The following is a 27,130-nucleotide window of genomic DNA, read 5'->3' as shown; positions in this document are numbered from 1 at the left end:
TAGCATGACTTGTCAGTTTTTATCTCGATGCCCTGCCCAATGAAGGCATGCATTCCGTATGCTTTCTTGACTACCTTATCCACTTGGGTAGCCACTTTCAAAGATCTGTGGACCTGCAGACTAGATCCCTCTGACTTTCTATATTCCTAAGAGTTTTGCCATTTACGGTATATTTCCCCTCTATGTTAGACCCACCAAAATGCATTACCGTACATTTGTCTGGATTAAACTCTATTTGTCATTTCTCTGCCCAAGTCTCCAACCTCAACCTATCTATGTCCTGCTGTATCCTCTGACAATCCTCAACACTATCTGCCACTCAACCAACCTTGGTGTCATCTTACTAATTAGACCAGCTACATTTTCCTCCAAATCGTTTATGTACACTACAAGCCACAGAGGCTCCAGCATAGATCGCTGTGGAACACCACTAGTCACGACGTTCCATTCAGAAAAACACCCTTCTACTGCTATCCTTTGCCTTCTGTGACTGAGCCAGTTCTGTATCCATCTCACCACCTCACTTCTGATCTCGTGTGACTTCACCTTTTCTACCAGTCTTCCATTAGGCACCTTGTCAAAGGCTTTACTGAAGTCCACGTAAACAACATCCACCGCCCTCCCCATATCAATCATCTTTGTCACCTCCTCAAAAAACTCGATCAAGTTAGTGAGGCATGACCTCCTCTTCACAAAACCATGCTGTATATCGCTAATGAATCTATTTGTTTCCAAATGGGTATAAATCCTGTCCCTGAGAATTCTCTCCCAATAATTTACCTACTACCGATGCGATGCTCACCGGCCTATAGTTTCCAGTATTGTCTCTGCTACCTTTCTTCAATAGTGGTACCACATTAGCTATTCTCTAGTCCTCTGGGATCTCGCCTGTAGCCAATGAGAATACAAGGATGTCAGTCAAAACCCCAGCAATTTCCTCCCTTGCTTCCCTCAGTATTCTGGGGTAAATCCCATCCCAATGCCTCCTTTTAAATGTCAACATGACCCAGACTGTCCACACACCCTACCCGAGAATCATCTTTCACAGACCCCTTTTCTTTGGATGAACACTGATGCAAAGTACTCATTTTGTACCTTGCCCATTTCCTCTGGCTCAACACATAGATTCCCCCCACTGTCCTTAAGTGGACCAATCCTTTCACTAGGCACCCTCTTGCTTTTTTTATATATATATATAAAAAGCTTTGGTATTCACCTCAATCCTACTTGCCAAGGACTTTTCATGACCCCTCCTAACCCTCCTAATTTCCTGCTTAAGTACCTTCTCACTTTCTTTATACTCCTCGGGGGTTTTGACTGTCCCTACCCTTCTAGACCGTATAAAAGTCTCCTTTTACTTTTTGACGAGGTTCACAATATCCCTCGTTATCCAAGGCTCCCTAAACTTCCCATACTTATCCTTTGTTCTCTCAGGAACATGACTTTCCTGAATCTTAATCAATTGTCGCTTGAAAGTCTCCCACGTTTCCAGTGTTGATTTACCCTCCAAAAGCTGCACCCAATCCAAATTCTTGAATTCCTGTCTTTCATTAATTTATTTAAAAAAATATTTTAATTCTCCTTTTTAATTTTTTCTCCCAAATGTACACCCAACCATAAACAATAATCAGTAACGAATGTCAATCCCCATAACAATAACAACGATCCCATCCTCCCATCAAACCCCAGACATTAGCCCGCATATTAACATAAACAAATGACAAAAAGGAATCAGGAATCACCCATAGTCACCATTAACACATACAGTCCCTCTCCCCCCAACCCTCCCAGCCCCCCAATGTTCGATGTGATCCAATTCTCGAAAGTGCATAATGAATGGCGCCCATGAATTGTAGAACCCCTCCATCCTTCCCCTCAGTTCAAATTTGACCTTTTCAGGCATCAAGAATTCGAGCAGGTTCCCCCGCCATGCCAGGGCACAGGGTGAAGAGGTTGATCTCCACCCTAACAGGATCCGCCTTCGGGCGATCAACGAGACGAAGGCTACAACATCTGCCTCAGCGCCCGTTTTCAACCCCGGCCGGTCCGACACCCCGAATATGGCCTCCCGAGGGCCCGGGTCCAGTTTGACGTGCACCACTTTAAAGATTACCCTAAAAACCTCCAGTAAAAACCTCCACTAATCCTCCAGTTTTGGACAGGACCAAAACATATGAACGTGGTTTGTGGGGCCGCCCCCCTGCAACATTCACACACATCTTCTACCCCCTCACACCAGAACCCCTCCTCCATACCCTCTCCCAACTCTTCCTCCCACTTTGCCTTGATCCCTTCTAGCGGCGCTTTTTCCTCCTCCAAAATAGCCCCGTAAACCGCCGATACCACCTCCTTCTCCAGTCCCCCTGTCATCAGCACCTCCTCCAGCAATGTGGAAGCCAACTCTACTGGTAAGCTCTGCATCTCCTTTCTGGCAATGTCTTGAACTGCATGTATCTAAACATTTCCCCCTGCTCTAGCCCACTTCGCTCCCACCTCCTTCAATCCCGCAAAAGGACCCCCAGGAAACAGTGTCCTTTAGTGTCTTAATTCCTTTCTCCTCTCATCTCCGAAAATTTCCATCCCACTTCCCTGGCTCAAACCTGTGGTTCCCCCGCATCGGCATTTCCCTTGACCCTGCCCCCTACCTGAAGTGCTGTTGAAACTGCCTCCAAATTCTCAACAAAGCTATTATTACCAGACTCCCTGAGTATCTCCCAGGGGCCGTCGGGCTAGCGCCTTCAATCCCGACCCCCTACCCAAACTCCTCCATTCTGACAATTTCTGTCTAATGTTATTGAAATTTGTCTTTCCACAGTTTAGCACCTTAACACGAGGGTTACCCTCATCCCTATCCAAAAGTATCTAAAACCTACGGAATTGTGGTCACTATTTCCAAAATGTTCCCCTACTGAAATCTCAACCAACTGTTCAGGCTCATTCCCCAATATCAGATCCAGTACTGCCCCTTCCCGAGTTGGACTGTCGACATATTGCATCAAGAAGCCCTCCTGGATACATCTTACAAACTCTGCCCCATCCAAGCCTCTCGCACTAAGTGAGTCCCAGTCAATATAGAGGAAGTTAAAATCCCGTACCACAGCAACCCTGTTACTTTTGCACCTATCCAAAATCTCTCTACCTATCTGCTCCTCTATCTCACTAGCAGTTGGGCGGCCTGCAATAAACATCCAACATTGTGATTGCCCCCTTCCTGTTCCTAAGCTTTACCCAGATTGCCTCATTGTATGATCCCTCCGAGGTGCCCTCTTGCAGTACAGCTATAATTTTCTTCTCAACCAATAATACTAGATTTGAAGACGAGGGGGGTGGCGGACCGGATTAATAAACGGGTAGCGTTTGAGGTGGGGAGCATTGTGGCAGACTTTGGTCGAATGTTTGTAACGGTGAGTAGGAAATTGGAGGGGATGCTGGTGGTTTGGTGAATGTTTATGCCCCAAACTGGGACAATGTAGAGTTTATGCAGCAGGTGCTGGGAAGATCCCGGACCTGGACTCGCACCGGCTGATAATGGGGGGGGTATATTTGAATATGGTTATTGTGCCGAAGTTGGATCGTTCTTCTCCCAAGTACACAGGGTGTACTCTGGATCGACTATTTTGTGATGGCCAGGACTTTGTTGGTGGGGATGGTCTGTTCGGAGTACTTGCTGATTGTGGTCTCAGACCACCTGTCATTTTGGGTGGACTTGCAAGTGGATCGGGTTGGGGTAGCGCCCGCAGTGGGAGGTTAGATGTGGGACTGTTAGTAGACGAGGAGGTTTGCGAGCAGGTGTGAGGGCTACTGTTCGGTGGTATGTGGAGTTGAATGACACGGGGGAGGTTTCGGCCTCCACACTATGGGGCAGCACGGTACCACAGTGGATAGCACTGTTGCTTCACAGCTCCAGGGTCCCAGGTTCAATTCCCGGCTTGGGTCACTGTCTGTGCGGAGTCTGCACGTTCTCTCCATGTCTGCTCCGGTTTCCTCCCGGTGCTCCGGTTTCCTCCCATAAGTCCCGAAAGACATGCTGTTAGATAATTTGGTCATTATGAATTCTCCCTCTGTGTACCCGAACAGGCGGCGGAATGTGGCAACTAGGGGCTTTTCACAGTAACTTCATTGCAGTGTTAATTATTATTATATATATTATTATATGGGAGGCATTGAAAGCAGTGTTGAGGGGGGAGCTTATATCAATATGGGCACATTGAGACAAGACGGAGTGCGCAGAGATGGCGAGGTTAGTAGATTAGATCCTGCAGCTGGATAGGAGGTTTGCGGAGGCCCCGGAGACAGGGTTGTTGAGGGAGCGGAAGAAACTCCAAATGGAGTTTTCATTGATATCTACAGGTAAGGCAGTGGTGCAGTTGAGGATACCTAGAGGGCAGGATAGGAATATGGGGAAAGGGCGAGTAGGATTGGCACATCAATTAAGGAAGCATGAGGTGGCGAGGGAGATTGGAAAGGTGAAGGATTGGAGGGGGAACACGGTCTTTCCCGGTTGGGGTGAATGGGGTGTTTGAGGACTTTTGTAAGAGGCATATGATTCGGAAACCTGGCCGGGACGGAGGGAATGAGGCGTTTCTTAGACGGATTTGAATTCCCTAAAGTGGAGAAGGACCTTGTGGAGGGGCTTTGGGGGGGCTGGACGGGGGATTTCGTGGGTTGGGAATGAGCAGTTTTGGGACCAATTCGTTGAGGGCAGCTTCTCGAGTTTGGAGGGGTTGGTGGAGGGATTTGAGCTGCACGGCGGGAATGGGTTCCGTTTAGGGATTTTGATAGGAAGCAGGTGCTGACCTTTTCCCACCTGCCGCCCCATGGACTACAGGACAAGGTCGTGTCAAAAACAGGGGTGGGTGAGAGCAGAGAGCCAGAAATCTATAAAGAGTTAATGGATTGGGGTAGGGTAGTGAAGCATTAATTGGGAGGAAGAGCTGGGAAAGGGGTTGGAGGATGGGTTGTGGGAAGAGGATCTGAGGAGGGTGAACACGTCCTCTTCATTTGCGAGGCTTATTCAGTTCAAGATGGTCCACAAGGCACACATGACTGTGGCCAAGGTGAGTAGGTTTTTTGAAGGGGTGGAGGATAGATGTGGGCAATGCACGGATGGGCCCACGAATCATGTCCACATGTTTTGGGCCTGTCCGAAGCTGGAGGGATTCTGGCAGGGGTTTGCTGACATTGTCAGAGGTGTTAAGGGTGAAGGTGATCGTGAGTCCAAATATGGCGATCATTGGAGTGTCAGAAGACCCAGAAGCCCAGAGAGAGGCTGACGTCTTGGCCTTTGCCTCTCTGGTAGCTCGGAGATGGATCTTATTGGAATGTCGGGACTCGGGGCTGCTGAAACAGGGGTTTGGTGAGCGATCTGGCAGAATTCCTCAGGCTGGAGAAGATAAAGTTCACCGTGAGAGGGTCTGGAGGGTTTGCCCGGAGATGGCAGCCATTCGTCGACTACTTCGAAAATAGCAAAGACGTGCACAGTGGGGGAGGGGTTTAAAAAGGAGGTAGAGAGTGGGAGGCGGGGTGGTGGGGTGTTGGATATTTATTTTCTTTGGTTATTTGCATTCCTATTTGCTTGTTTTTTTTAATGGTTCTGTTTGATGTGTAAATATATATATATATATATAAATGCCGCAATAAAAATATTTTAAAAAAGATCTGTTAGACTGGGCCTGCAGCAGGTGGTGAGAGAACAGACAGGAGAAAAAACATACAAGACTGCCCTGGCTAATCTATCTGTTGCAGAAAAAAACGTGACCCTGCAAAAGCTGACAATATTCTGGCTGTAATACTGAAGACTGAAGTGCTCCAGAACTAACTGCACCCCGCGCCAAGCTGTTTCAACTCAGCTACAACACTGACATCTACCGGCAATGTAGAAAAATTTTCTGGGTATGCCCTCACCACAAAAATCGTGACAAATCGAATCCAGCCATTTACATCACTGTGAGCCTATCCTTGGTCATCAGCGAACAATGGAAGTGTTGTTGACAGTGCTATCAAGTGGCACTTAACTCGCCAATAACTTGCAAAATTGAAGTCAATGGGAATTAGTACAGTGTTGTAGGCCGAACCATCTTCACCTGCTTGGAGACATTGAACAAATATTTTGTCTGTTTTCATAGTTGGGAGAGAAGAGCTTAATCTGAAATAATGCCGAGGATTTGAAAATAGTGAGTAACTTATTTCCTATTAGTAAAGGAAAATGTACTGGAGAAATTAATGGGACTAAAAGCTGATAAATCCCCTGAAGCTAATGGCCTAAATCTTGGGGTTCTAAAAGAGGTGGCAGCATGAGACTGTGGATTTTCCAATATTCCCTCTATTTTGAAACAGTTGAAGTAGATTGGAAGGTAGCAAATGTAATACTGAAAGGAGGAACAGAAAATACAGGGAACTACACGCCAGCTTGGCTGACATTGGTTGTCAGAATAGTTCTGAAATCCAGTATGAAGAGAGTGTTAACCGCTCTTTAAAAAATCACATGATTAGGCAGAGCCAACGTAGTTTTACGAAGGAATAAATCTTAGAATATTTTGAGGGTGTAACTAGCAGGTTAGAGAGCAGGAAACTAGTAGATGTAATACATTTACATTTTCAAAAGGCATTCTAGAAGGTGACACATGAAATGTTGTTGCATGAGATTAGGAGGGAAATAATGGAGACCCTCAAAGTTGGTGGATGATACCCTGGTGCCAATAAAGGAGGCGTTGGAAAAGATTTTGGTCACAGTATGGCAGCATGGCGAGGTGTTGAAGGGGGTGGAGGGGAGGCTGTCGCAACACAGCGATCAGTTAGCCTTGCAAGATGCAAAGCTGCAGAGGGTGGAAGAAAGAAATAAGGGCCTAAGAGTGAAGGTTGACGACCTGGAGAATAGGTTGAGGCTTTAGAACCTTAGGTGGAGGGGTGTTCAGCTGTTTCGGATGGTGGAAAGCGTGGATGGGGTAGGTTTGGCTTCAGTTTTGGGTTTGGCTTTGGTCTTGGCATGTTTATTTGGGTATTGTGGGCTCTGACAGGGGATTACCTTGCTAGCTGAGTGAGATTGGCCAGTGAACGGTAGTGAGATGGGAGGGGGTAGGGGTTGCGACTTATAGGACTTGTTTTGGCAGGTTTTTCTGAGTCTAGAAGTTGTGAATGGTGGGTGGGAAGTGGATGGAGGAGAGAGGTAGTGGTTCGAGAGGAAGTGGCTAGGAGATTTCTGCGTTGGGGAGGGGTGGGGGGGGTAGGGGTAGAGTGCTGACGGTGACTCGGGGTTGGAATTTGTCCCATTCGTTGGGCGGGGCAGCTGGCTATCTTGGGTGGGCTCTGACTTCAAGGGTATGGTGGATGGAGGGGGATAAGCCCTTCTGGAAGAAATGGCTAACTTGAAGGGGGGTGGGGTTTGGGGTGCCCAGTGAAACGTGCAAGAGTTTTCTCTCATTTAAAAAGTTTGAAAGCCAATGTGGTGCTTTTGCAGGTGACCCATCTGTGGACTTCATAACAGTTGAGTTAACCAGGTGTTCCACTTGGACTTTGATAGCAGATCCCAGGGGGTGGCAATACTTTCTAATAAAGAGTTTGGTTCCGGATGGAGAAAGTGGTAGCGGACCAGGGTGGCAGGTATGTCATAGTTATTGGAAGGTAAGTCGGTGGTGTTTGTGAGTATGCAACCCTCAAATTGGGATGATATTCAGTTTATGAAGAGTATGTTGACTGCAATACCTGGTATGGATAGTACCAGTTGATTTTGGGTAGAGATTTGAACTGCATTTTGAGTCCCAAGCTGGATCGGTCTAAGCTGAAGTCGCTGGCTCCTTGACGGCAGCATTCATGAAGGAGATGGGTGGAGCAGATGTGTGGTGGGTTTTGCAGCTTGAGGGCAGGGAACTCTTTTTCTCTGCAGCGCATAATGTGTATTTGCGCATAGACTTTTTTGTGATGGGGGAAAGCCTGCTGTCAGGGGTGTGGAATACGGATTATTCTGTGATAGTGATTTCAGATCATGCTCCACAATGGCAGATGTGGTTTTGGAGAGGGGACTGGCCCAGCGGCTGGCGTGGAGTTTTGATGTGGGGCTCTCAGTGGATTTTGAGTGAGGATGATTAGGGTGATTGTTGAATATGTGGGTTCAATGAGAATGAGGAGGTGTCATCCTCTGTACTGTGGGAGGCTCTGAAGGCGGTGGTGCGAGGGGAAATTATTTCGTACGAGGCACAGAAGGATAGGGAAATGAGAGAGGAGCACCTGCGGTGGGAGGACGAGGTCCTGGATGTGGATGGCAGGTATTCAAGTGACCCAATTCCAGAGCTTCTGGCTAGTAGAAAGAATTTGCAGATGCAATTTGATCTGCAATCCACTGATAAGGTGGTGCGGCAGTTCTGGCTCTCGAGGGGGTAATGTGCAATATGGGGAGAAGGCCAGCCGGCTTCTGGCTGGTCAACTGAGGTGGCAGGCTGCCTCCCAGGTGGGTCTACAGAATCGGGTAGTAGGTTAGTGTCGGTGCCGGATAAGGTTAATGTGGCGTTTGAGGCATTCTATAAGAATCTTTATAGATTGGAGCTGCCGGAGGAGGAGCTGGATATGTTAACATTTCTGGAGGGTTTGGAGTGTCCCAAGGTTGAGGAGGAAGGTCAGGAAGAGTTGCAGGGGCCACTGCGGGAGATCAGAACAGCAATTAAACAAATGCAGATGGGTAAAGCGTGGGGGCCGGATGGGTTCCCGGTGAAATTTTATTAGAAAATTTGCTGATCGATTTGTGCCGCTGCTGGTGGAGATGTTTGAGGACTTGGTGGATCGGGGTTGTCTTCCGGAAACAATGATGCAAGGATAAAGAACTGGTGGAGTTTGGGTCGTGCCGCTTAATTTTATTATGAAACATAGAAAATAGGAGCAGGAGGAGGCCATTCGGCCCTTTGAGTCTGCTCCGCTATTCATTATGATCATGGCTGATCATCCAACTTGATAGCCTAAACCCGCTTTCCCACCATCTCCATTGATCCCCTTCGCCCTAAGTGCTATATCTAACTGCTTCTTGAAAACATTTCGGCCTCAACTGCTTCCTGTGATAACGAATTCCACAGGCTCGCCACTCTCTGGGTGAAGAAATTTCTCCTCATCTTACACAGTGACCCCTGATTCTGGACACACCCACCATCAGGAACATCCTTCCTGCATCTACCCTGTCCAGTCCTGTTAGAATTTTATATGTTTGTATGAAATCCCCCCTCATTCTTCTGAACTCCAGTGAATACAATCCTTTTAAAAATATATATATATTTTATTAAGGTATTTATAAATTTTAAACAATTTTTGAGAAGAAAAACACCAAAGTAAATAACACCCAGCCAACCAACAACCACACCCAGACAACGTGGCTTACATATGCAGTTCCCCAGTCCCCCTCCCCCATTAACTAATCCCGCCTCCACCAACCCCCCCTACCTCCCTTTCCCCAAAGAAGTCAATAAACGGCTGCCACCTCCGGGTGAACCCTGATGTTGATCCTCTCAAGACGAACTTGATCTTCTCAAGCCTGAGAAACCTAGCCATATCACTAACCCAATGTTTTTCAAATTTTTTCCCCGGGACCCACTTTTAGCAACCAGCGAACCTTCGGGACCCATGTTGGTCGACGTTTGTGAGACATGCTGGCTGACGTTAGCGACCCACGCCGGCCAACCTTCGCGACACACCATTATTGCTTACTTTTACTGCGGCAGGTGGGCTTGCTTGGTCCTCGCAATCCCTCTTGCTTTGCCATTAATGTTACATTTCTGCTAAGCACTTCAGCTGACGATTTATGTTCTTGCTGCATGCTTTGTAAAAAATCAAGAGGTTTGTCATTGAACTCTCCATGCTGAATCTTCAAATGCCTTTGAAGATTTGAGGGTTTTAAACTTCTTGTGTCAGTACTTTCCTGCATATAACACACATGGGCTTTGCATCCTGATTTGCATTGGCACACGGGCTGCACGGTGGCGCAGAGGGTTAGCCCTGCTGCCTCACGACGCCAAGGTCTCAATCCCGGCTCTGGGTCACTGTCCGTGTGGAGTCTGCACATTCTTCCCGTGTTTGCGTGGGTTTCGCCCCCACAACCCAAAGATATGGAGAGTAGGTGGATTGGCCACGTTAAATTGCCCCTTAATTAGAAAATAATGAATTGGGTACTCTAAATTTATATTAAAAAGAAAGGAAAAAAAAAGGAAGTGTATCAAAGATTGTAGATAGGTCAAAGAGGGGGCAGCACGGTAGCATTGTGGATAGCACAATTGCTTCACAGCTCCAGGGTCTCAGGTTCGATTCCGGCTTGGGTCACTGTCTGTGCGGAGTCCGCACATCCTCCCCGTGTGTGCGTGGGTTTCCTCCGGGTGCTCCGGTTTCCTCCCACAGTCCAAAGATGTGCAGGTTAGGTGGATTGGCCATGATAAATTGCCCTTAGTGTCCAAAAATTGCCCTTAGTGTTGGGTGGGGTTACTGGGTTATGGGGATGGGGTGGAGGTGTGGACCTTGGGTAGGGTGCTCTTTCCAGGAGCCGGTGCAGACCCGATGGGCCGAATGGCCTCCTTCTGTACTGTAAATTCTATGAATTAAAGCTGTACCTCAAGAAATCATCTTTATACTCCTTTTTCCCTATTTCAGGTTCTTCTTAATTGTTTGTTCACCAGAGGCCCTGGAGCTTGGGATACAGCTCACATCAGCAGTGCCTTGTCCTACCGTGGACTCTCCTACGAAGCTCTTTCCAGCAGATTTAGTTGTGAGATCCTGGTGTGTTTGTTACTTTCTTGCTGGCAACTGCAAATTGGAGGAATCTCACCTCTTATGATTTTTCACCCAAAATATTGATGTGCCGGACCCGTGACCTTCTCTCTGCCGGTGCCTCTTGCAGAAAGACATATCCATTTTTAAAGGCCTGACGCGGCCGGCATTCTTTTTTTTTAACTTTGAGACTTTATTTCTAAGACCTAATTTTTCCAAATTTATGACTTTTTGCTGCTAAAAAATAAAATAACTTCAGTTGAACTTGTGCATCCTTACATTTACACGGAAACTTTGTTTTATATATATTAACATTTCTTTAGAAATGTAACCAATTATAGAAAAAAGTACAATCTTGTTTTTACTTTACAAACTCCAACTTTAGGGGAGATTTATAACTTGTCGAACACACACAATGTCACACTATTTCTTACTGGTTTCACTGCATTGCACTATCCAAACATCCAAGTCACCTCCTGGTCCATTCTAACCAAAAGCTCTGACTTCCTAGTTTCCAGAGAGTGTCGACACAAAGTAATGACTGTAGGTTTCTTCCAGTGTTCACATATGCCAGCCCTATCTTCAGGTCTTGGTTAATCAGTATTCCAAGAAACCTGACCTGCCTTCCTCTCCCTGTACCCACCCCGTCACAGACCACCCCCTCCCCCCGCTCTGCGCGCAGTGACCAGCACACAGCCCAGCCTCGCGCCACCCACCCCCTCAAACACCACAACCAATCGGGGACTGCCCAAGGTCGGCATTCTTAAAAGCCAGGTGCGGCATTGGGAACGTCTTCCCGCGATCATGAACACCAAAACGGATCGCTCCAGGACCCTCTCGACACCCACCTGCGGGGCGCGACCCTGAGTTTGAAAACCCCTGCAACTAACCCATACCCCCGATTGGCTGATACATCAGCCTCTCTCGCTCCCGGGTCTTCCGACACACTAAAAATCGCCACCTCTGGACTCTGAACCACCCGTACCTTCAATACCATGGATATGACATTGGCAAATCCTTGCCAGAATCCCCTAAGCATCGGACATGCCCAGAACATGTGGACATGATTCCCGGGCCGTCCCGAAAAACGTCCACACCTATCCTCCACCTCTTCAAAGAACCTGCTCATAGGGGCCACAGTCATACGCGCCCTGTGGACTAAATTGCATGACGAGGACGAGTTAACCCTACTCAAGGCATCATTCCACAACCCCACCTCCAACTCCTTGCCCAATTCTTCCTCCCATTTTTTCGCTTTACCTCCCCTCTTGTGGTTCCCTCCAATTCAATGTGCTCTTTATAAATTTCTGAGACCTACCCCTCCCGAATTCCTGTTTTTGACACTACCGTGTCCTGTATGCCCTGGGGCGGTAGGAGCTAAAAGGTCGAAACATGCCTCTGTGCACAGTCCCTTACCTGCAGGTAGCAGAACCCATTCCCACCTGGCATCTCAAACTCCTCCAAGCCTGGAAAGCTGCCGTCCATACACAGGCCCCCTAACCGCTCAATCTCAGCTTGCTGCCAACTCCGAAACTCCCCATCTAGAACCTTCTCCCCATGCCCAATTTATTACCTCGCCAGCGGGTAAACATGCCGGTCCAAGTGCAGCACAGTGGCGCAGTAGGTTAGCACTGCTGCCTCACGGCGCCGAGGTCGCAGGTTTGATCCCAGCTCTGGGTCACTGTCCGTGTGGAGTTTGCACATTCTCTCCGTGTTTGCGTGGGTTTCGCCCCCACAACCCAAAGATGTGCAGAGTAGGTGGATTGGCCAAGCTAAATTGTCCCTTAATTGAAAAAAATGAATTGGGTACTCCAAATTTATTTTTAAAAAAGCCTTCGGCTTAAAAAATAGGCAGGCACTGAAATACAAACAAAAACCTCGGGAGAACCATCTTCTTTACTGTCTGCATCCTCCCCGCCAGTGACAACGGGAGCATATCCCACCTTCTAAAGTCCTCCTTCATCTGCTTCACTAAACGAGCCAGATTCAACTTGTGTAGCTGCTCCCACTCCCGCACCACCTGGATTTCCAAATACTGAAAACTCCCTCCCACCTCCTTGAATGGCACCCCCACCCCGCAATCTCCCTTTCTGCCCCTTGCCTGGAGGTTTTCCGCATATAACGAGACCCTGTCCTCCACCCCTCCTCCCCTGCCAGTCCTATGACGCTCTCAGCGCTATCGCCAGTGGCTCTATAGCTAAGGAAAACAACAGTGGGGAGAGTGGACATCCCTGCCTCATCCCCCAGTGCAGCCTAAAATAATCCGAGCTCACTCGGTTTGTCCACACGTTTGCCACCAGTGCCTGGTACAGTAGCCAGACTCGGTCCACAAATCTCTGCCCAAACCCAAACCATCCCACAGGACCTCCCACAGGTACACCCACTCCACCCGATCAATGGCCTTCTCCGTATCCATGGCGACCACCACCTCCCTTCCTTTGGAGGGCATCATAATCACGTTTAGCAGCCTTCTGATGTCAGCCATTAACTGCCTCCCTTTCACAAACCCTGTCTGGTCCTCTCCTATCACCCCGGCACACAATCCTCTATTCTCAAGGCCACGATCTTGGCCAGCAGCTTGGCGTCTACATTTAGAAGGGAGATTGGCCTGTATGACCCGCATTGTTCCTGGTCCTTATCCCGCTTCAGGATAAGAGATCGAGGCCTGTGACATCGTAGGGGGGAGTACCCCTCGCCCCCCCCCCCCCCAGCCTCATTAAACGCCCTTGCCAGCAAGGGCCACAGCACTACTGAAAACATTTTATAAAACTCCACTGGGTTCCCATCTGGCCCCGGGGCCTTGCCCGACTGCATAACCTCCAGCCCCTCCACCACTTCAAACAGCCCAATTGGGGCCCCTAGGCCCTCCACCAGCTCTCCTTCCACCCCCGGAAACTCCAGTCCCTCCAAAAACCACCTCATCCCCTCCACCCCGGCTGTGGGTTCCGACTCATACAGCCTACTATAAAAGTCACTAAGCACTCCGTTCACCCCCACAGGGTCCAAGATCATGTCCCACCCTCCATCCTTCACTTTTCCTAACTCCCTAGCCGCCTGCCGTTTCCTTAGCTGGTGTGCCGTCTCCCATATTCATACACCGCCCCTCTCGCCTTTCTCAACTGCCCCACCGCCTTCCCTGTAGATAGCAACCCAAACTCCATCTGCAGCTTCTGCTGCTCCTTCAACAACCCCACCTCTGGACCCTCCGAGTACCTCCTGTCTACCTCGAGAATCTCCATCTCCGCCCGCTCCACCTTCTCCCTGTGTGCCCGTATTGAGATAAAGTCCCTTCTCACGAGTGCCTTCAACACGTCTCATACTGTATCTGCCTAAACCTCTCCCGTATTGTTTATTTCCACATATCTCCGAATGGCCTCCCTCACCTGTATACACATCTCCTCCTCCGCAGTAGTCCTACATCTAATCTCCAGTGTGGGCGCTGGTCCCCTTCCTTGCTCACCCGTAAATCCACCCAGTGTGGGGCATGATCCGACACTACTATTGCTGAGTACTCTACATCCACCACCCCGCCAGCAGGGTCCTATCCATGATGAAAAAGTCAATCCGGGTGGGGTAGGATGCTTGGTGCCATGGGGAAAAAAAAAGAAAACTCCTTCGTTCTCGGCTGCCTAAACCTCCACGGATCCACCCCTCCCACCTGTTCCATAAGCCCCTTTAGTTCTTTTGCAGCCGCTGACCCCTTCCCTGTCCTCGAACTCGACCGATCCAGCCTTGGATCTATAACCGGACTGAAGCCCCCCCCCCATAATTAGCCGATGCGAGTCCAGATCAGGGATCTTCCCCAATACCCACCTCATAAACTCTACATTGTCCCAGTTTGATGCATAAATGTTCACCAGCACCACCAGCATCCCTTCCAACTTTCCGTTCACGGTGACGTATCTGTTCCCCGAGTGCACCATTATACTTCCCACTTCAAATTCCACCCACATATTAATCAGAATCCCCCCCCCCCCGGGCCGATCAAGCATAGCCCTTCCTAAGCCAGCCCCCAGCCCGCTTCCCATCTCTTCAGGCACACCCTTGGGCACCCACCGCCATTGACCCTCTCCTTGTCACCTTTCATCAGTCCCTCCCCTGTTAGCAGACTTCTACCCCCCCCCCCCCCCCCCCCCACCACATAACAAAGTAAAAGTCCCAACTCCCATCAACACACTCACCACCTACTGACCCCCCCCCACCCCCACTGCGCTTCATGAGCTCGCCCGCCCAGCTAGCCTGGTAGCCCCCGCCCATGGCGCCAAGCATCCAACCCCAGACTAATTTCCCCCCCCACTCGACAATCCTCACAGTGCAAACTTTAGAATCCCCAACAAACACAAAGAAAAAAAAGCAACCCACCATCCCCCATCAATAACGAAACAAACCCAAAACAGAACAGAGCAACAGCCCCAAATATAGTGCAAAAGTGGTTCATGCAAACCAGAAGAAAGCCAAAATAGAAAATATGAACACTCCCTCCAGAGTTCAATGTCCTCATTCTCTTGCCAGTCCATTGTCTCTAATAAATTCCATCGCCTCCTCTGGCGATCCAAAGTAGAGTTCCTGGCCTTCGTACGTTACCCACAGACGCGCTGGGTACGACATGCCGAACTTCACCCCCTTCTTAAAGAGGGCCGACTTCATCTTGTTGAAGCTCGCTCTCCTATTGGCCAGCTCCGCACCCAGGTCCTGATAGACACACAGCTCGCTGCCTTCCCATGTACAGCACCTCATCTGCCTGGCCCACCTCAAAATCTGTTCCTTATCCAGTAATCTGTGCAATCGCACCACCATCTCCCTCAGCGGCTCGTTTCTCTGCGGCTTCTTGATAAGTGCCCTGTGCACCCGGTCCACCTCCAGGGGCCGAACGAATGCTCCTTCACCGAGCATCTTTTCGAATGTTCGTGCCACATATGCACCGGCGTCCGCTCCCTCACTGCTCCGCCTTCCGGAAGGCCCACGATCCTCAAATTCTGCCTGTGCAACATATTCTCCAGGTCCTCCACTTTATCCTGCAGCCTCTTCTGTTGAACTCTCAACAACCCCATCTCCACAGCCATCGAGGCAAGCTGCTTCTCGTACTCCCCCACTGCCTTCTCCACCTTCTGGATTGCCTGGCCCTGGGCCTCCAACCTCATTTCCATGCGGTCGATCTCCGCCTTTATTGGATTCACCAACCTGGCCAGGTCCTCCAAGTTCTCTTTCCGCTGCTGGGCAAACTCCTCGTGGAGAAAGGTCACTAACGGACTTCCGGTGGCGGCGATGCGGAGCTAAGCCGCACGTTCGGCAGCTCCTGCTTTCGTAGGACTTGTGGGCTCTTTTAAGGGACCCAAACGGCGCTGATTCAACGATTCCCGGTGTGTAAAGGGGTCTGGAGTAAAACCCCCGGGATTTATGGTGCGGACCCGGAGTGGGGCGAGGGAAAAAACGGCAGCAGCTCCCCTGGAAAAGCGGGGGAAGGTGGACAAAATGGCGGCCGGTAGAGCCCCCGAGGAGTGGAGGCAGTGGGCGGAGGAGCAGCAGGCGGCCCTTCTGCGCTACTTTACGGAGCTGAAAGTGGAGTTGCTGGACTCTGAAGGTTACGACAAGTAAGCTGCTGGAGACCCAGACAACCCAGGGTGCAGCGATCCTTGAGTTGCAGCAGCAAGCCTCTGAGCGCGAGGATGAGGTCTCGGCCCTCGTGGGGAAGATGGAGATGCACGAGGCGCTCCACAAAAAGTGGCAAGATCGCTTTGAGGAGATGGAGATGGAGATGGGATCCTGGGCCTCGCGGAGGGGCTGGAAGGGTCGGACCTGCCGGCTTATGTAACCGTGATGCTGAACTCGCTGATGGGGGCAGGATCTTTCCATCTCCCCTGGAGCTGGAGGGGGCCCACAGAGTACTTGCCAGGAGGCCTAAGGCGAATGAACCCCCGCGGGCGGTGCTGGTGCGCTTCCATCGGTTCAGTGACCGGGAGTGTGTGCTGCGATGGGTCAAGAAGGTGAGGAGCAGCAAGTGGGAGAATTCGGTAAGCTGCAGGGGGAGAGGGTGGTGTTGGTAAATGTGTATGCCCCAAATTGGGATGATGCTGGCGTATGTTGGGCCGCATTCCTGACCTGGAGGCGGGGGGCCTGATCATGGGGGGGGGACTTCAATACGGTGCTGGATCCCCCACTGGATCGTTCTAGTTCTAGGACGGGCAGGAGGCCGGCGGCGGCCAAGGTGTTGAGGGGGTTTATGGACCAGATGGGGAGGGGGGGGGGGGGGGGGGGGTGTGGATCCCTGGAGGTTTGGGAGGCCGAGGGCTCGGGAGTACTCTTTTTTTCTCCCACGTGCACAGGGTTTATTCCCGTATTGATTTTTTTGTCCTGAGTAGGGGGCTGGTCCCGAGGGTGGAGGATGCCGAATATTCGGCTGTAGCGATTTCGGACCATGCTCCGCATTGGGTGGATCTGGAGATGGGGGAGGTGCGGGACCAGCGCCCGCTTTGGCGTCTGGACGTGGGGTTGTTGGCTGATGAGGTGTGCAGGAGGGGCCGGGGATGTATTGAGAGGTACCTCGAGGCCAATGATACTGGGGAGGTCCTGGTGGGGATGGTGTGGGAGGCTCTGAAGGCAGTGATTAGCGGGGAGCTGATTTCCATCCGAGCCCATAGGGAGAGGGGGGAGAGGAGGGAGAGGGAGAGACTGGTGGGGGAACTGCTGAGTGTAGATAGGAGGTATGCGGAGGCCCCGGAGGAGGGATTGTTGGGGGAGCGGCGTAGCCTGCAGGCTAAGTTTGATTTACTGACCACCAGAAAGGCGGAGACACAGTGGAGGAAGGCGCAGGGAGCGGTCTACGAATATGGAGAGAAGGCGAGCAGGATGCTGGCGCATCAGCTTCGCAAGCGGGACGCGGCTAGGGAGATTGGTGGCGTGAAGGATAGGGGTGGGAATGTGGTGCGGAAGGGGGTAGAGGTCAATGGGGTCTTCAGGGACTTTTACAGGGAACTGTACCGGTTGAAGCCGCCGCCGGTGATGGTGGGGGCGGGGGGGGTGGGGGGGAATGGAGAGCTTTTTGAACAGGCTGCGATTTCCAAGGGTGCAGGAGGAGCAGGTGGAAGGACTGGGGGCGCCGATCGAATTGGAGGAGCTGGTTAGAGGGATTGGCCACATGCAGTCGGGGAAGGCGTCGGGACCGGATGGGTTCCCGGTTGAATTTTATAAAAAATATGTGGACCTGTTGGGGCCCCCTGCTGGTTCGGACCTTTAATGAGGCATAGGAGGGGGAGTTTTGTCCCAGACGATGTCACGGGCGCTGATTTCCCTGATCCTGAAGCAAGATAAGGACCCCTTGCAATGTGGATCATATAGGCCAATTTCACTGTTGAATGTGGACGCCAAGTTGCTGGCGAAGATCTTGGCCACTCGAATAGAGAACTGTGTGCCGGGGGTGATACATGAAGATCAGACGGGTTTTGTGAAGGGGAGGCAGCTGAACACTAACGTGCGAAGGCTGCTAAATGTGATAATGATGCCGGCGGCAGAAGGAGAGGCGGAGATTGTGGTGGCATTAGATGCGGAGAAGGCCTTTGATAGGGTTGAGTGGGGGTACTTTGGGAGGTGTTAGAGAGGTTCGGGTTTGGGGAGGGGTTTATTAAATGGGCGAGGTTGCTGTACGAGGCCCCGATGGCGAGTGTAGCGACAAATGGGAGGAGGTCCGAGTACTTCAGGCTCCACCGTGGGACGAGGCAGGGGTGCCCCCTGTCCCCCTTGCTTTTTGCGTTGGCAATTGAGCCTCTGGCCATGGCGCTAAAGGAGTCGGGGAGGTGGAGGGGTCTGGTGCGGGGTGGGGAGGAGCACCGAGTGTCACTTTATGCAGATGACTTGTTGCTGTATGTAGCAGACCCGGTGGGGGGAATGCCGGAGGTGATGGAGATTGTTGCTGAGTTTGGGAGTTTCTCGGGCTACAAGTTGAACCTGGGCAAGAGCGAGCTGTTTGTTGTACACCCGGGAGATCAGGAGGATGGGATTGGTAGGCTCCCGCTAAAAAGGGCAGTGAGGAGTTTTAGGTACCTGGGGGTTCAGGTGGCTAGGAGTTGCATAAGCTTAATTTTACTAGGTTGGTGGAGCAGATGGAGGAGGAGTTTAAAAGGTGGGACATGCTGCCGCTGTCATTGGCGGGTAGAGTACAGTCCGTTAAAATGACGGTGCTCCCGAGGTTTTTGTTTTTGTTCCAGTGCCTCCCCATTCTTATTCCGAGGGCCTTTTTTAGGAGGGTGAACAGCAGCATCACGGGATTTGTTTGGGCGCACGGGACTCCGAGGGTGAGGAGGGTCTTTTTGGAACGGGGCAGGGATAGAGGGGGGCTGGCGCTGCCCAACCTCTCTGGGTACTATTGGGCGGCTAATGTCTCGATGGTACGCAAGTGGGTAATGGATGGGGAGGGGGCAGCATGGAAACGGATGGAGATGGCGTCCTGTGGAGGCACGAGCCTGAAGGCACTGGTAACGGCGCCGTTGCCACTCCCTCCAACGAGGTACACTACGAGCCCTTTGGTGGCGGCTATCCTCAAGATTTGGGGGCAGTGGAGGCGACACGGGGGGAAGTGGGGGGCTCGGTGGAGGCCCCGTTGCAGGGGAACCACCGGTTTGTCCCAGGGAACATGGATTGCGGGTTCCTGGGGTGGCACAGGGCGGGCATAAGGAAGTTGGGAGACCTGTTCATTGACGGGAGGTTTGCGAGCCAGGGTGAGTTGGAGGAGAAGTTTGAGCTCCCTCTGGGGAATATGTTCAGGTACCTTCAGGTCAAGGCGTTTGCTAGGCGGCAGGTGGAAGGGTTCCCTTTGCTGCCCCCGCGGGGGGTGAGGGATAGGGTGCTTTCGGGGGTGTGGGTCGGGGATGGGAAGGTGTCTGACATCTAACAGGTGATGCAGGAGGTGGAGGAGGCGTCGGTAGAGGAGCTGAAGGCTAAGTGGGAAGTGGAGCTGGGGGAGCAGATTGAGAAGGGGACATGGGCGAACGCCCTGGAGAGGGTGAACTCCTCCTCTTCATGTGCGAGACTTAGCCTCATCCAGTTCAAGGTACTGCACAGGGCTCATATGTCCGGGACGAGGATGAGCAGGTTTTTTGGGGGTGAGGACAGATGTATTAGGTGTTCGGGGAGCCCAGCGAACCATGCCCATATGTTTTGGGCATGCCCGGCACTGGGGGAATTCTGGCAGGGGGTGGCAAGGACGGTGTCGAGGGTGGTAGGGTCCAGGGTCAAGCCAGGCTGGGGACTCCCGATATTTGGGGTTGGGGTGGAGCCGGGAGTGCAGGAGGCGAAAGGGGCTGGTGTTTTGGCCTTTGCGTCCCTAGTAGCCCGGCGGAGGATCTTGTTGCAGTGGAAAGATGCGAGACCCCCAAGCGTGGAGACCTGGATCAATGACATGGCGGGATTCATTAAACTGGAGAAGGTCAAATTCGCCCTGAGGGGGTCGGTACAAGAGGTCTTTAGGAGGTAGCAGCCTTTCCTCGACTTTCTGGCTAAACGTAGGGAACTAGGTCAGCAGCAGCGGCAACCCGGGGGGGAGGGGAGGGAATGGGGGGGTTTCAGGGGGGTATTGTTTATGTTACTTTAATTTATTTTTTATTTTTTATTTATTTTGTTGTTCATCGGGTTTGGGGGGGGTGGGGGGTTCGTTATACGCGTTGTTACGGGTCCGGAGGGTGTTTATGATTGTTATTATTATTGTTCTGTTGTTATACATTTTTCAAAAATTTCAATAAAAATTATTTTTAAAAAAAGAGAAAGGTCACTAACTGCTCTGTCGACCACTGGGCAGGCAACCTCGGACCCTGACCCTCCGCCATCTTCCCCTGTGTCGCAGGCTCCACACCAGCTTTCAACAGTTGTTCCCTCCTTCTTCGACCACTTCTGGTCCACAAATCCATAAACCGGCGGGATTCTCTTCTTCCACCTCTCCTGCTCCTTATACCATCACTCAGCTCCGCCGTTAGCTGGGGAAAAGGACCAAAAAGTCCACCACGAGCGGGAGCCACCAAATGTGCGACCACTCACTCCATAGTCGCCACCTGAAGCTCCAGTGAATACAATCCTAACCGATTCAGTCTCTCCTTATACGTCATTCCCGCTGTCCCAGGAATCAGTCTGGTAAACCTTCACTGCACCTCTACTAGAGCAAGAACATCGGGCGGAATTCTCTGATAATGGGGCCATGTCCCCACACACGCGAGAAAACGGGCGGGAATCATTCTGGACTTTCGTGAAGACTAGCAGCGTTTCTCCGGTCCCCGATCGCTGGTCTGACGCCTCATTCCGTGAGCGCAACTTCGGCGGGGAGGCTCGGAGAATCCCGCCTATCCTTCCTCAAATAAGGAGACCAAAACTGCACACAATATTCCAGGGGTGCGCAAGGATTCTGGCGAAGGTGTGTTAATGCTGATGTTGGAGGGGTGCCTCCCGCAGGTTATTGGGGAAGATCAGGTGCTGTTTGTGAGCGGTCAGTACTTGTCGTCCTGTGTGAGGCAGCCTTTGAATGTGATATTGTCCCCGACGGAAGGGAAGGCGCAGGAGGTTGTGTGGCATTGGATGCTGAGAAGGGCTTTGATAGGTTAGAGTGGGGATATTTGTTTGCAGTGTTGGCAGTGTTGGAACGGTTTTGGATAGGGCCAAAGGTCGTGGCGTGGGTTTGGTTATTATATAAGACACTTAAGGCTAGTGTTCGTGCAAGCAATGTGAGCTTGGTATATTTTACAGTTGCACAGGGGAATGGGACAGGGGAATGGGACAGGGGGCTCTATGCCACCCCAACCCCTATTCGTGTTGGCAATTGAGCCGGTTTGGGGGGGGGGGGGGAGGGTCAAACACAAGTTTCCTTCTACATACACCTTTAAAATGTAGCGGATCCGATCCCCAAAATGGGTGATATCATGGCTCTGTTGAAACGATTTGGGGCTTTTTAAGGGTATAAATTGAATTGGGAGAAAAGTGAGTGTTTCCCGATTGCTCAGCCGGGGAGAGGGGTCACTCTGGGGGTGTTTTCCGTCTACCATTTTAGATACTTAGGGGTGCAGGTGGCCCGAAATTGTGCTTGGCTTTGGAAATTGAACTTTACAAGCCTGGTGAGCAGGGTTAAAGCAAACTTACAGAAGTGGGACAGCCTCCCTCTGTCCTTGGCTGGCAGAATTTAGTCGGTGAAAATGAATGTCCTGCACGTTTTCTGTTTTTATTTCAATGCTTGCTTGTTTTTTGCAAAATCCTTTTTTGGGGAATGGAGATTGATTTTGACATTCATTTGGGTGGGAAAAGTAGCTAGGATTTGGAAGACGGCACTTCAGAGGGAATGGCAGTTGCGGGGGGGGGGGGGTGCTTGACTAATATATTATTATTGGGTGGCAAATGCTGAGGTGGTGTGGGGATCCTGAGGCTGTATAGGTGTGGATGGGATCGAGTTTGTGTAGGGGGTCGGGGTTAAGGGAATCAATGGCGGCTTTCTTACCATTTTCTCCGGGGAAGTACTCTGGGAATCCGGTGGTGGCCTCCACTGAAGATATGGAGACAATTTCAGCAGCACTTCAAATTGGGTACGGAATTGAAGTTGATGCAGGTCTTTGTGAATCACATGTTCAAGCTGGCGAGGATGGACACTACGTTTTGGGGATGGGAAGAAAAGGAGCTTTGCGAGCTTGGAGGAGTTGGTGGAGAAATTTGGACTTTTACGGGCGGATACATTTAGATATATCTTTCCAACGTTCACTGCGGTGCCGCCCTCCTCGTTGCTGGAGAGGGTTTTGTCATTGGCTGGGATGGAGGAAGGGAGTACCTCAAGGAGGCTTATAGTGGAAGAGGTGCTATCTTTTGAAGGGGTTAAGGCCAAGTGAGAGGAGGAATTGGGCTTCGAGCTGGATGAGGGGGCGTGGTGTGAGATGGATAGGGTCATCATACGTGAGGTTAGGGCTGATACAGTTGAAGGTAGTGTACAGAGTCCATTCGACCAATCATGGATGAGCAAACTATTCGTGGGTGTGAAAGCAAGAGTGTGGGTGCTATGGAAAGGGCCGGGATAACCATGCACATATGTTCTGGTCATGTTCTGGGTCTCCTTCTTAGGCACCATATCGGTGATGTACAAATTTAACTGAAGCCCATATTTGGGGTATCGGACCTGCCAGAGCTGCAGACTGGTGCGGGGGCAGATGTTCTGGCCTTCGCCTCGCTGATTGCTCGTAGGTGGTTGCTGATGAGACTGAGGTCAGCTTCTCCAACCAGTGCCTCGGTATGGCTCAGGGATCTTATGGAGTTTTGTACCTTGACTGTGAGGGGAGCAATTGAAAGGTTTTACCGAAGATGGCAGCCATTTATTTTTACTTTAAAAAACTGGTCACCATTAGTTTTTTTTTGGGGGGGGGGAGGGGGGGGGGGGGGGGGCTGATATTGTAAAATTGAAAAAGTTGAATTAAAATATTTACAATAAAAGCAGAGTATGGGAATAAATGTGTCATTTTCAGGTTTGTCAACTGTTGCTAGTAGCCTCGCACAGCACAAGGGCCAATACTGGGCCCTCAGCTAGTTACAATCTATATCAATGATATGGATGAAGAGACCAAGTATAACATATCCAAGAGTGCTGATGGTACAACGCTCGGTGGGGAAATAAACTGTGAGAAGGACACCAAGGGCCTGCAAAAGAAGATGGACAAGTTAAGTTAGTGTTTAAAAAGTTGTTAGAAGGTATACTTCGGGGAAATGTGAGTTCATATTGGTAGGAAGAATAGAAAAGCAGAATATCTTTAAATGGTTAGAAGCTATTAAATATTGGTGTTCCGAAAAGATTGAATGTTCTTTTGCAAGAGACACAGCATGTTAAAAGCAAACAATTAGAACGTGTTGGGAAAACAAAGGTAGTTTTAAGGCGTTTATATTTATATTGATAAACGTTAGAAGATACAGTTTTTAAGTCGTTTAATTTAATGTTTCGGTAAAACCTATGGTTAGTTTCATGCTGGACAAACTGTGTTTCTATTGTGCTTACAGAGGGCTATGGCATGAAGAATAAATAAAAGGCATAAGTCCATAATATATAGGAGCAGAATTAGACCATTCTGCCCATCGGGTCAGCTCTTATTTGATCATGGCTGATAAGTTCCTCATCTCCATTCTCCTGTCTTCTCCCCATAACCCCTGATCCCCATATTAATCAACAATGTCAGATTTGTGCTCGATGTGCTGTTACCTACAGGGCTACAGACCTAGAGCTGGAAGGTGGAATTGGACAGAATAGTTCTTTCTTAGAACATAAGAACTTGGAGCAGGAGTAGGCAATTTAGCCTCTTGAGCCTGCTCCACTGTTCAGTATGATCGTGGCTGATCTTACATTGGCCTCAACGCCACCGTCCTGCTGTTCTCTGTAGCCCTTCAACCCATTACTAATTAAAATCTGTCTAACTCGTCCTCAAATTTACTCACTGACCCAGCATCCACCGCACTCTGGGGTAGTGAATTCCACAGATTCACAACCCTTTGGGAGGAGTAGTTTCTCCTTATCTCTATTTGCATGTAGGGGCTGCTTAGCAACTGGCGCCTTATAAGATAGAGAAGTTTTAAGTTTTAATTTAGCTAATTTGATTGCGGTTGGAGACATGTAGTGAGAGAGAAGGCAGTGCTCACAACTTTGCTAGAAGCAGTTGGTTTTGGAAGGCTAGAAATGAAATGAAATGAAAATTGCTTATTGTCACGAGTAAGCTTCAATGAAGTTACTGTGAAAAGCCCCTAGTCGCCACATTCTGGTGCCCGTCCGGGGAGGCTGCTACGGGAATCGAACCGTGCTGCTGGCCTGCTTGGTCTGCTTTAAAAGCCAGCGATTTAGCCTGGTGAATTCCACAGATTCACAACCCTTTGGGAGAAGTAGTTTCTCCTTATCTCTATTTGCATGTAGGGGCTGCTTAGCAACTGGCGCCTTATAAGGTAGAGAAGTTTTAAGTTTTAAACCAGCCCCTAGAGAGGAGACGTGGAAGAAAAGCAATACCATTGAGTAATGGTTAAGGAAACAAATGCAGAAATCTGAAGAGCAACTAGTTAAGGAAACTAGAGAAATTAAGATAAGTCATTCTCTAAGTGATGGAGATCACGGTATTGTTCAGAATAATTCAAGGAACAATAAACAAAGTGGTCTGAGTTAGAGACAATTGCAGTAACCAGATTTAAAGTGGGATAGCAGCCTTCAAAGGTAAAAGAAATGTCTGATGCTATTTTAGTACAGTCTGAGAATTGAGAGTTAAAGCAATTGTGAGCATTTTGCATCGCAGTCAAGACAGAGAAAATCCTAAAGGGGTTGCTGTGAAATCATGGACTGGTTTCACTGTTAAAAGTGGAGCGGAAACTTGGGTTGGAAGAATCATTTGTAATGCCTGGGCTGAATTTTGGAATGCAAACCACCAAGGTTTTAAAGCTTATACTCTGGGGTGGAATTTGGAAACTCACGTGGTCATTATCTGGGAGTATTCTGAGGAGGAATCCACAGACATTCATTTGGGTTAGGTACATAGGCATTAGCAGCAGAAGTAGGCAATTCAGCCCGATCAAGCCTGCTCCGCCATTCAATCAGATCATGGCTGATCTCTTCCTGGTCTCAAATCCACCTCCCCACATATTCCCCACATCCATTTAACCCAGTCAGAAATATATCTTCTCTCAAGAGAAATGTATCTATCTCGGGGTTCAGAGTGGAGACTGTATTTGACCACAGTCATCTTATGTGTTTGAAAGGGACAACAAGATCATTGTAGCTTAAGATGTACTTTGTAATCAGTGTTAATCTTAAAAATATTTGTATAATTGTTAATCTAAGGGGGGAGTAACAGTATTGTATCATAAGCCAATGTTTTTCAAACCTTTTTTTCCCGGGACCCTTTTTTATCAACTGGCGGAACTTTGGGACTCCTGCCTGCCGATGTTCATAACCCATGTTGGCCGACCTTCGCGACACACCATTATTGCTTACCTTTGATGAGACATTGCTTACCTTTAATGAGACAGGTGAGCCTGCTTGGTTCCCACAATCTCGCTTGATTGGTCCTCACGATCTCGCATGCTTCGTCATTCAATGTTACATTTCTACGAAGGACTGCAGCTGACGATTTAAGTCCTCGCTGCATTCTTTGAAAACAATCAAGAGGTTTGACTTTGAAGAAGATTTGAGAGTTTTAAACTTTTATTTGCCAGTACTTCCTTGCATAGAACACACATCGATTTTGCATCCTGATTTACATTGGCACAATAAAGCCATATCTCAAGAAATCATCTTTATACTGCTTTGTCTCGATTTCAGTTTCTTCTTAATGATTTGTTCACCAGAGGCCTTGGGGCTCTGAATACCGCTCACACCATCACTGCTTCATCTTGTCGTGGACCTTGCTGAGAAGCTGTATCCAGCAGATTCAGTTGTGAGATCCTGGCCTGTTTGTGTCTCTGGCCCTCACTTCCTTCATACAAACTAATCCATCTTAATTTCTTCACGCAGTCCTGTTGCTTGATTGCTGGCAGCTACAAAATGGAGGAATCTCCCCTCCATGATTTCGTGCCAAAAGCACGGACATACAAGGTGTGTGGCGTCAGTGTGCATACCTGGTGGATGATCTTCTCTCTGCCTCTGGTGGAAAGACTCCATAGTTCATATTTTTAAAATAAATTTAGAGTACCCAATTCATTTTTCCCAATTAAGGGACAATTTAGCGTGGTCAATCCACCTACCCTGCACATCTTTGGGTTGTGGGGGCGAAACCCACGCAAACACGGGGAGAATGTGCAAACTCCACACGGACAGTGACCCAGAGCCAGGATCGAACCTGGGACCTCGGTGCCGTGAGGCTGCAGTGCTACTCACTGCACCAACGTCCCTGTCGTTCATGTTTAAAGGCCAGTTGCGTCTGGCATTTTTTGGACTTTGACTTTGAAACTTTATTTCCAATACCTGATTATTCCAAGTTTATGACTTTTTGCTGCTGAAATTAAACTATGTCAGTTGAACATATGCATCCTTACATTAACACACAAACTTTAAAAAATATATATATATCCATTTATTTATAAATTTAAACAAGTATAGAAAAAAGTACGATCTTGTTTTCAGTTTACAAACTCTGACTTTAGATGAGATGAAGTTACTTGTTAAACACACAATGTCACACTGTTTCTTATTGGTTCCACTGCATTGCACTATCCAAACATCCAAATCATCTCCTTCTCCATTCTCACCAAAAGCACTTATTTCTTGGTTTCCAGAGAGTAGCGTTACAAAGTTATGACTGTGTAGGCTTCTTCCAGTGTTGAACTGTGTCAGCCGTATTGACTGGCCTTGTTTCGTTGATATTCCTAGCTGACAAACCTGGCCTGGCTTCCCTCTCACTGTCCAGTAACTGCATCCACCCCAGTC

The 27,130-nt window shown here is 49.5% G+C and overlaps 1 protein-coding gene across 5 annotated transcripts in view; it reads left to right on the top strand.

Annotated features, from left to right (window-relative positions):
* The window catches only part of swt1 (SWT1 RNA endoribonuclease homolog), a 266,421-nt gene that overhangs the window by 9,530 nt on the left and 229,761 nt on the right, over positions 1 to 27,130 (top strand). For 2 of the 5 annotated variants that reach the window (XM_038794630.1, XM_038794632.1), the window contains 2 exons: positions 5,746 to 6,173; positions 7,457 to 7,599. The exons of 2 other annotated variants lie outside the window; for them this stretch is intronic. The gene's annotated coding sequence lies outside the window, so the exon portion shown is untranslated. The remainder of the gene's footprint in view (positions 1 to 5,745; positions 6,174 to 7,456; positions 7,600 to 27,130) is intronic. One more of the 5 variants, XM_038794631.1, reaches the window with a different exon arrangement.

Source organism: Scyliorhinus canicula, chromosome 4, assembly GCF_902713615.1.
Source record: "Scyliorhinus canicula chromosome 4, sScyCan1.1, whole genome shotgun sequence".
Classification (NCBI taxonomy): Eukaryota; Metazoa; Chordata; class Chondrichthyes; order Carcharhiniformes; family Scyliorhinidae; genus Scyliorhinus; species Scyliorhinus canicula.
This window is presented reverse-complemented; position numbering and strand designations above follow the sequence as displayed.